Raw genomic sequence first — 10,918 nt, forward strand, 5'->3', positions numbered from 1 at the left:
TCATCCTGGAGCTCGGTCCCCGCGGAGCCCACAGGGAGACTGGTGAGTCTCCTTCCAGAAGGTTCCAGCGGCCTTCGGCGGTCCCACGACTCGACTCATGGGCCTCCAGAAGCCTGAGGGTTTGCACCAGGAGGCACAAAAGGGGACCCTCTCATACTGTGTTCAGAAAAGAAGAAGGAGATGGAGACAGACAGGGGCAGGAAAGTTGATTAATATAATTTTAAACCTCAGTGGACACAAATATCAGTTAAGTCAATTAGAGTCAAACCAACACATGAAACCCCGGGATTTCTTTTTACTTTCTCCCTTCCTTTCTTCGTCCTTACCTTTCCCTTCTTCCCTTCTCTTTTCTTTCCATTCTCATTTCTTCTGTCCTTTTTTCTCCCTCCTTGTCCTCCCCCTTGCTTCCTTCCTCTCTTTCTTTTTTCCCTTTATTTTCCCTTCTATTTGACTTTCTAGAGAAAGACTTGGGCCACAAGAAAACACACTCTGAAGACCACATGCACAGTATTCATTTGTTTGTTTGTTTGTTTTCATTCAACCAACATTCATTGAGCGCTTGCTCCATGCTGGACCAGAAGGCACCCAGGATAGAAGAGTGAGCAGAGCAAGCCCCGCCCCTTCTCCCGTGGAGCGTGGAACCTAAGCCTCTCAGAATCTAAGCTACTGAGTTCAGTCACTTTTTTTCAGCTCAGTTCTCTGCATCATCTGCACCCACAGCTCGTGAGGTTGAGACCTGATCGTGTGTTCCATCAGTTTTATCATGAAAGGTTCTGGTAGAGTCATTAGACTTGACTTCTAAAACAAGAAAAAAAGAATTAGAAACCGGCACTTTAGAAAAGATTTTCGACAATAAGGAGTAAAAAACCATATGGCTTGGGAGTTTAAATGAAAATTTGAATTATCTGGAATTTCAAATTCTTTGAGCAACACGTTTGAGGTCTGCTCATCTGTATGGAAGAGAAATAAGGGTCCTGCGCTAGTAACAATCCGGACGTGGTAACTCTAGCTTGTTGGCACTGTGTCTTCTAAGGGACCTTGGCCACTTCCTGTCCGTGGTTGTCAATTGCCGAATCCACCATACTGGATGTTTTATCAGCTCTCTATACCTCGTTGTGTGTAGAAATTAATACAAATAGATAGAATTATGAATGCTAGCATCTTTTGATGGTTAAGATCCCTGCAAGTTCAAGTCCCGGGCCTGGAAAGCCCAGTTTTAGAAAAGGGCTCCTTGATCTTTGATCCCGTGCAAGCTAACACATTCTTAGTTCAGAAGAGGACCCTAATTTGGGGCACTTCCCTGAGCTGCTAAAGCTGTTAGTCTAGCATTCAAATCAAAGCATTCTTCTTGACAGCACATTTTCTGGGAGGGAAGATTCCACCTCAGTTGCCAGAATTTGCTGGAGAGGGTTCTCCCAGCCTCATCCAGTCCACCGCAGACCAGCTTTATGAGTTGTCACACTCTCGTGACTCTCAAAACTGTGGTATGATACTGACTTCATCCTTTCATCACCTTAGGTAGTCAGGCTGGTACAAATGGACCGTGAACTGATCATTCACTTGTACCTGTTGCAAGGCTAAGGAATGTGGATATAACGCAGTCTCGTTTGTTTTCCTGTTAATTACATCAACCAGTTGCCTCAGTGTCACATCAGCAGACGTGCCCTACAAGCCTGGCCAACTGTGCCTTATACCTGTAAGCCCACTCCTGTTTGCATAATCTGATGGCTGAAACTCTTTCCACATTTGGAGTTGGCCTTCTGGTTAAAGCGTCCAGAAAGCAGGACTGGGTGCGCACTGATGTTGCTTTGTGCAGAGTTGTTCTATCTGGCGCAACTGGCCTCTCGGGTTTTCCCATCTGACATATCTTAGCAATCAGTCCTACAGCGTCTGTTTCCCTGGCTCATGTGTTTTCTGTCGTGTTTGGAATTTGGGATCTCATGGTCCTCCCTCTCCTCTAGAGATTTTTCTTGGACATCTAATTGGAAAGCCCCTTTATTTCCCTTGTTTGGCACATCAGATCTCTGTTCCCATTGGACTGTTTCTCCCAGTTTGGAACCTAATTATAGCCCTTCAATTTTCGCTTTACAATCTTGAGATATCAACCCTTCCCTGTTAAAGAACATTACTGGTAATCCTTATTCTTTCCCTCTGCTTTTTGGAATCCAGGAATTTCCCTCAAGTCAACCCAGCCCTTAGCTGAAGATTTTTTTTTTTACTGATTTTTAAGAAACTAAGAAGTCTCCAGGTGGGAGAGGGGGAGGGAAAGAGACAGCCCCCTGCACTCCTGGTGGGAATATACAAGTATTGTACAAACTTCTATGTGAGCAATCTCACAATATGCATTAAACCTGAAAACCATATGGGCCATTTGCCCAAGTGATTTCATTTCCAACATTATCCAAATGAAATGTTTTCACAGTGTTCAGAGATGTTCAAACATTTGTTTATAATAACCAAAATGTGAAATGTAGCTGTTTATCAGTAGATTAGTAAAATTAAGCTTTCTATTTCAATATGACAGAATAGTGGTCAGAAACAATAGTATGCACATAAATGAGTGTTTACCGATATTGAATATATCCATGACTTATTAAGTTAAAGATTGCGAAACACTCCTCTGTATTCATTCAATCTATCTACTTTTCAACATGATATCTACCTGTCTTTTTGTCCATTTTGTTAGAACAAATAATGGTTACTTACAGATGGCTGAAGTATTTTGTTTTATTTTGTATGCATAAGATACACTTTCTGATATTTTAAAATGAGTAAGTATTGCCATTGTAATTTAAAACCAACAACAACAACAACAGAAGTTAAAAGAAAATGAGAAGACCCCTACCCAGTGCAGGTGTCACGGGTACATTGGGGAATCACACCAAGTCCTGACTCAGCACTGAGGGGGGAACTCACCCTGTTCCTGTTGTTATCCTTTCAGGCACCAGATAATCTATGCACAATGTACACATTTATCTTTTGATCAATCTTTGTATGGAGGAGGTACTCCATTAATAATTCCTGAATTAAAATAAGTGAAATGATTTCTCTAGAGTGCTTTGTACTGCTGTACCATAGAAGTTCTAAGAATAGAGAATGCATCATTAAATGAATGTTGTAACTTATTTCATTAACACATATGGTAAACTGAATCATGGCTCCCAGGTCTTCATTGCTCCCACATCCTCATTGTCTGCCATATGACTGCACAGTTCCTCTCCCAGAAAAGAGTGCACATCTCAACACATTGACCTTGACTGTATGTCTTTCCTATAGGATATTAGCAAACATCGTTTACAGTCATCCACAGCACAACAGCCAAGGTTTGAAATGTGCTGGCACAGCTCAGTTTTCTCTCTTGAGCTTCTGTCACTACCATGAGAAAATAATGCCTTGGCTAGTTCACTACACCAAGAAAGATGAGAAACGTGAAGATTTGAACCCAGTCTATAGTATGAGCCAGTTTCAGTTGAGCGCAGACTAGATCAGTCAACAAATCACCTCCACCCTCCTGCCAGACCAACAATGCATGGATGGAAATAAACGACTGTTGTTTTAACCTACTGAGTTTGGGGATAGTTTGTTACACAGTGTCATAATGGAATTAGCTGACCAGTACAATACATTTACTAGATGTTAAATTATATTAATCATTAAGTATGATGTATTAATGGAACTTGATAAAAAGTGCATGATTCCAAGAATAGCAATGATCTCATTGTGAGCTTGCATGGGAAGTCAGTAGTGACTATATATTTCTGGAAAATTGAAAAGTCTAAAGTTTAAGAGCAAAAAAGAATTGAGGAGCCTCTTGGAAGTCAATTCAGACAAGGCAAATCCCCTAGTTAAGTTTTAATCATCAGAGACGAGGATGTCCTACAGACTCAGGTTTGGTCACTGAAGAAGGAAGATGGCAACAGTAGCAGTGACTGGTGATAGACTGAGTGGAACAGGAGAAGGCAGTCTCTGGCAGTAATTTACCACGTTTGTGTGTGGGAGCAGGTATGAGACACCCTCTAAGGTTTCCCAGAATTCTGAGACAGAGAGCATTGCAGAAGACTTGTCTTCATACAAATGGTGGCAAGACCCAGGATGAAATGTGGTTTATTATTATTTTACATGACTCCTTTTAAGATGATTTCATTTGTTCTCATGGCTCTGTGAGGATCAGGAAACGCAAGTTACATGGGTATTGCTTCACACTAACAAGTGGAGTCAAGATCTCACCATGTTGCTCCCAGCGGGGGTGTTCCACTTGAGTTTATAACCAATTCAAAATACTCAAAGAGGCATTCGGGAAGTTTGATCACACGAAATTCTCTTTTAATGTTTTTGCAACCGTGCAATGAAAATTGCTGTTCAAGAGACTATAGTGACTCGAAAAGTGAGAAGTAGTGCAGGGTAGCCAGAGAGAGAAATCAAAGCATCGGTAAAGGTGTTCCACATCTGAGAAACATCAAGCTAAAAATGGAAGAAAAGAGCTGTCACTTTCTTCCACAAATTAAAAACAGAGCTGCATTTCTCTTTATTTCAAAACACTTTTTCTAAAGTAGTGGCAGTAGACAGATTTAACATGCTCTAGTGGTTTCTATTGAATTCCTACTCTCAGAAAAGCAAAATTCTGTGTGCTGTTGGCAAGATTTGAATGGGCTATAAGTATGTGGACACACCCAATTAAAATGCTACCTAAACTTTGACCAGTTGTTTTAATATACATTAAACAATGTTCATTCATTCTTTTATAGTCTTTTTGACCTACCCTGTCTGGCATCTTAATCATTTTCTTGTTGTGCCAATATTGTTTGCTTAACAGTAGGTTTATAATTTATGTTTTTTATTAAGAGGTGTCTGTGGAAAAGAGATTTACCATGACTCTTCAGAAAATTATATTTTTAATCAGCTGTAGAAATTCATAGTACTTCCTACATATGGGGCACCTTATGACAATGATCCAAACAGACCGAAGTCAACAAATAATCTTGTCTGTCTATTGTTAATTCTTAGAAGAACAAACATATGTTTTGAGCATCGTTACTGCTAAATTAGCAGAAGCAATCAGGCATTCTAAGAGTATAAAATAAAGATGCAGAGCACTATAGTATAATTACTATTTGCATTTAAATTGTGTGTTATACTTTCCTAACACCGTGTAGTAATAGTAAAGTCTAACACTTACTGAGTTCTTTCTGCGTCAGTTAAATAAGGGGATTATCTCAGTTAATCTTCACAACAACCCCAAGATATAGATACTATTATTATAGCATAATATTTTGCAGATGGAGAAACTGAGGCTTGGGGAGACAAAATCTTTTGCTCGAAGTTGTGGAACGACTCAGCAGAAGCAAGGGTTCAAGCCTGGTATGTTGGCTTTATCTCCCATGTTCTATGGCATGCTTCTGTTATTGATCAGCTAACATGCGGCTTAAATGTTAATTTTAACATTACAGAGTTCAATTATATCACTATCAGAGAAAATCCTACCCCTTTGAAGGAAATAACTCTTCAGGAAATTCTTCAAGAGTGGATTGTAAAGGGAGAAACAAAGGGTTTATCTAAAATAAAATACATCATGTCTATTTTTTACCATAACAGTTATCATGGATATGCATAGTGGCACCCCTAAGATTATTCTTTCTTTTGTAATTTAACACAAAAACAGCTCGAAGAGGCAAGCGCCATAGCTTACTAGTGTTTAAATTTCCAAACTGTGAAGTGCTTGACTGATATGAAAAATACATAGAGTGAGGAGAGATTCAAATTGGAGGTCACACGTCATGGTCAGCAGGAAGCCTGAAATGTACACTTCATTGTTCATTCATTCACTCCATGGATATTTATCGAGCACCTACAATTGTATTTTTCTTGGTATAAAGATACAACAATGAACAAGTTTCACAAAGCTCTGCCCTCATGGAGTTTACATTCTAGTTGAGAGACAGGAAAGCAAAGAAATGTTCACGTTCTTCTTGTACTAAAGACTATGATGAAAAATAATGAAAGTGAAGAGATGGTGATGAAAGCAATGAAACTGGAGCTTTAATAGGTGAAAATGGCTGTGATGGCACAGCTCCTAGTTAGGTTACAGGTGTAAGAAGCAGAGCAGGATCCATCCATCCATCCCAGTACCACTCTTATTCAAGATGGCGTAGGTGTTTTTGTTGATTGACAAACCACATTATTAACTGATTTCTCCCTATGAACGAATATGTATAACCACTAATAGAATTCACAAGTCTTGCTCACACCAAGCTTACTAACGAATTGGGAAAAATAAGATACACATATACTAAAGTGAAAAGAGGAAGAAAGAGCATGTCTGTGGCATCCATCTTGAAAATGGAGTTCAATAATGGTGAAACAAGGCAGGCTTCCTGGAAGAGGAGAAAATTGAGTTTGGACTTTAAAAACAGATAGAGTTGGATTAGGCAGAGATGTGTTATCATTTCTAGAAGATTCCTGACCTCCTGAGAACAGAGTTTAATGTATCTGGTCTTCTTACTGTCCTCTGTTTATATCTGTAGTCCAACAATTATATTTTCCAGTAAACTGAAAGCATTTCCAGAGTGTAGGGGCAGGCGGAGATGTGATGAGACAGAATCTTAGACTAAGGGCAAAATACGGGGTTTAGCTTCCTTGCAGCCATGGAATCCTGGACATGGCACCGACCTCTCTGAGCCTCAGTTTTCTCATTTGAAGAAATGGCACAATAATAATTTCTCTGCCTCCTACTCAGGGCTATCATAGGATTTAAATGAGACAAAAATGGAGATATGGACACGTTCTCCATGACCGAAAAGTGCTATACACCATTGGGGGTTAATAGGCACTCTTCCTTAAGGGTAAGCAACGCGAAATAGACATGTCTTATGGAAGTTTTAGAAGTCACCTTATCCAATTCCTAACTTTTGCAGATTAGGGAATCTCAGACTCAGGGAGGTTAAGGGATATTTAGGAGATGACTCTACCAGTTAGTGGAAAAAACTCCTTCCCAAAGTTCTGGACTGCCAGGGCCCTCCCTACCATACTCTATTGGCTGGACCACAGTATTGCACCAGCACCAAAGGAAACTGTGCATTGAAGGGATAAAACGTGCAGAAATGCCTACTAGTTCAATTTCAGATGTGCAATTCGCTTTGCGGCCCCAGCTGAAGCCCAGTATCCTGCTGGCTTTGAAGATAGCATTTTAGCCAGTGCCTGTGAGGTGTCACCATCTCCCACCCCAAGCCCTTTCCATGTGGCAAGACAGTAAGACTTATAGCAGACTAAACTGAGAGAGTGTTACCTACTTAAACTGTTTTTCTGACTTAATAAGAATTTTTCATCTACAGCGAGCCATTTTAAAATATTGTCTATACACAAACAGTCACTCTGAATAATAGGTCTGCACACAGTAAATGTCACCTCTCTAAATCACATGAGACCTCAGCAGCACAGCAGAGAAGGCTCCATAACAGTTTAAACTTCAGCCTCCCATTTATTACGGATGTGTTTATAAATCTCAAAGGGCGCTCTTCCTCCTCCTGGGAAATCCAAAAACAGGGCCGTTGTTTGTCAGGGTGACTGGTCCAAGATGCTGGGGTCCTGGCCATCCTTCTTACATCCAGATCCCATTTCATTCCAAGATGGGTCATCCAAGGTTGTTGTCAAAGATGCCATTTTCTCATATATAATGACCAAAAAAACTCCATTCCTGGAAAAGTGTATGGGGCTTTGAAACCTGGGGTTTAGAGAATGAAGGAGGTAGGAGCTTTCTTTCTTTCTTTCTTTCTTTCTTTCTTTTTTTTTCTCCCTTTACCTTGAATAAATGGTCTTCTCTACAAAAGTGCTTTGAGTTTCTCACATGAGGGAAGCAAAAGACAGCTTACACAGCAATGGCATTGAAAAACTCCTTAGCTGCTCCCATCTGTCTTGGTTAGTATGAATACTTTAGCATTAAGTGGAGAAAAGGAGAATCCATCAATAGTTAATAACTGACCTTAAGATGGGAATTCAAAGTTCACCACAATTACACCCAAGTGTCAGAGAACACACATGGGACATTATCAATATATTTGACTACAAGAGCCTGGGATGGCAAATTTAAATACCATTGGAGAAAGAGCTGGTCATTATTTCTAATAAGAAAATAGTGTTACCATAGCCAGCAGCCCTTACTAACATCTCAGAACCAAGTCTCATTTAGGAATGGCTGTGGAAAGGTAAGCACAATCTAAAAGAACAAATATGAGTCAGGCTGAAATTCTATCATGTGGCCAAGGTTGTAAACAAAATGTTCCCTTGATTCAAAGGGAGACAGTATTTTAAAGGTGGACGTGAGTTTAAGCAAAAGATAAAAGAAAATATGTTCGTGCAAAGATGCTCAACATGGATTGTCCTTTCAAGAAATGCAACTTTGAACCACAGCGATTCATCTCTGCACTAGCATGGCTACAATGAAAAGACTGACACTGAATGCAGGATGGCAGGAATTCTCTCATACACGGCTAGGGGGAGAAAACAGTGGTACAACCTCTGTGCAGAGCTCCTTGTCAGCTTCTTACAAAGTTACACACATGCACACACACACACACACACACACACACACACACACACACACACACACACACACACCTTATGATCCAGCTATTTCATTTTTAGGTGTTTGCCTTGAAGAAATTAAAAACATTTGTCCATAAAAAACATTTTTACAAGAATGCTCTTAGCTTTATTCATAATAGCAAGATTTTGGAAACAACCCTAATGTCCATCAAAAGGAGAAGCAATAAACCTTATGTCAAACTCAACTAATGGAACACTACTCAGCAAGGCAAAGGGAAGAGTCACAGGCTCTTACAAGCACATGGATGAATCTCGCAAACATTATGTTGCACAAATAAGCTGGACACCAAATGCTGTGTATTATCTGATTCCATTTACACGAAGTTCAAGAACAAGCCAGATTAGTCAATAGGAATGGAAATCAGAAGAGGGGCACAAAAGAAAGACATGGGGAAACTCTCTAGGGAGAGAGTGATGCTTGGTGTTGGCTGTTAGTTGCACGAGTGTGTATACACCAATTAAACTTTAGACTAATTTCTACTCTTTTTAATATACATGATTATAATTCAATTAAAACAAAAAGAAAATAGACGTAGATTAAGATCTCTGAGGCTAATTGTCTTCCTGGTAGTCGCTGTTATGAAGACTTACTATCAAAGAGTGGTCCACCGGGGAGCAGCATCACCTGGTGATGCAGGAGTGCAGATTCTGGCCCCAGCCCAGAGCCAGAATGTGCAAGCTTGTGTGCAGCCCCGAAGAATCACATACACGTTACAGCCTAAGAAGCATTGTTACAGTGGTTATCTGCTTTTTAAAAGGAAAAAACATACACCCAATCATCCTATTTAAGGCAAAAGCAGCGCACATTGGGAGAATTACCTCACCTCCATCTGTGTAGTCCTGAGGTTGCTGTTAATCCAAGTGCACAGCCTTGCCCTCCTTAGGCCGAGAAGTGAGCATATTCCACAGCGAGTCCAATCACATTCTCTGGCCTTGAACGGGGTGGCAGGGGGAGGGGAAGCAAACACTGAAAAACCACTGAAGATCATGCATTCACTGATGGGGGCAGATGAACCGCTGCTGACATCATCCCTTCACTTGCCTTAGATCTGTCTGTTGGGGACGGGAGGGGGCTAGTTCTCCCTTCCTGCTTTGAGCTTTATCAACTACCTGATATTCTTCTAGTAAACCCACTTTTCGTCATGTCATCCAGGTTTGGATTCTGTTGTTTGTAGTCAAAATCCCTACCTGATGTTCTGTCCTGAAGCATTCAAAACACTTCAGGAATCTAAATACAGTTTTTCATCGCATGGCAAAAAAGTTTTTGTGCCCCCCTACACACACTAAAGATCGGAGGAAACTGATTTATGGGTGACTAGAGGCCAATAAAAAAGACCACATTCAAATTTATTCCCATGTCATCTTACTTTATTAATACAACCCTTAGGAGCCTGAATCCCAAAAAGTCTGGCCTCCATAAAATAATTCCACTGGGTAAGACCATTCGTATGTACTGTTCTCTGCCTTGTGCTCGAGACCCAAAAATGACGAATGAAGAAAATCAGTAGGAACTCGTAAAAAGTCAACTGCCAAGGAGTTACATTCATTTGGAATCAATAGACTGGCAAGCTGTTATCTGAGTGGCCTGCTCACATTTTACAATAGTACCTCTGAGGAGATACAATATGACGTTGGCTAGATTTGGGGGGAACAAAATGTAAGATCTGTCATTGTATGATAGAAGCCCACAGATGACTTTTAATTTTTTTATTGCATGCATAGACAATAGGAATAAAAAATAAAAAGCTTGTTAACAAATTTTTTTAGCCCAGTGAACACTGGCAGCTAGTAAAATGATCCCTCTGTTTTTTTCATTCAATAACATTAATTATGAAAAAATCCCTGTAATCAGTTTTTACATAAAGAGATGATTTTAAAAGAATGACGAGACTTATTTAACTTACTGATTTTTAATTAAATATATTCTCTTGTTAACTTTGCATTAAGAAAAACAGCAAAAAATGCCTTTCCTTTCCCTTTTAGTATTATTTGAAAATGGGAATTATTTTTTAAAATGTAAATGAAATTTCAAGTCTGCATTATGGTAGATTAGTAGGTATCAAATTGGATAGGAGTCGACCGTCTGTCATCACAGCCACGCTTACAAAATGAAAATGAATAATTTCTCTATGTTGGAGGGGCTCTTTTCTAGAACTGAGAAGCACGGCACAAAATATTTTAAGTAAAATTAAACAGTTCCATGGCAGATACTGCCAGTTGTCTATTCAGAATCCACTCTTCCTCTCTTTCTTACTCATAGAACCTGGGTTTATTCTCGACCAGCATCTGGCTAAAATATTCTGCTTCCCCGTCTCTCTCA

At 39.9% G+C, this 10,918-nt stretch overlaps 1 long non-coding RNA gene across 1 annotated transcript in view; it reads right to left on the reverse strand.

Moving 5' to 3' along the window:
• Window positions 1-10,918, reverse strand: part of LOC140685663 (uncharacterized) — a 319,416-nt gene that overhangs the window by 69,806 nt on the left and 238,692 nt on the right. The window lies entirely within an intron of this gene.

This window comes from Vicugna pacos, chromosome 15, assembly GCF_048564905.1.
Source record: "Vicugna pacos chromosome 15, VicPac4, whole genome shotgun sequence".
In the NCBI taxonomy this organism is placed as follows: domain Eukaryota; kingdom Metazoa; phylum Chordata; class Mammalia; order Artiodactyla; family Camelidae; genus Vicugna; species Vicugna pacos.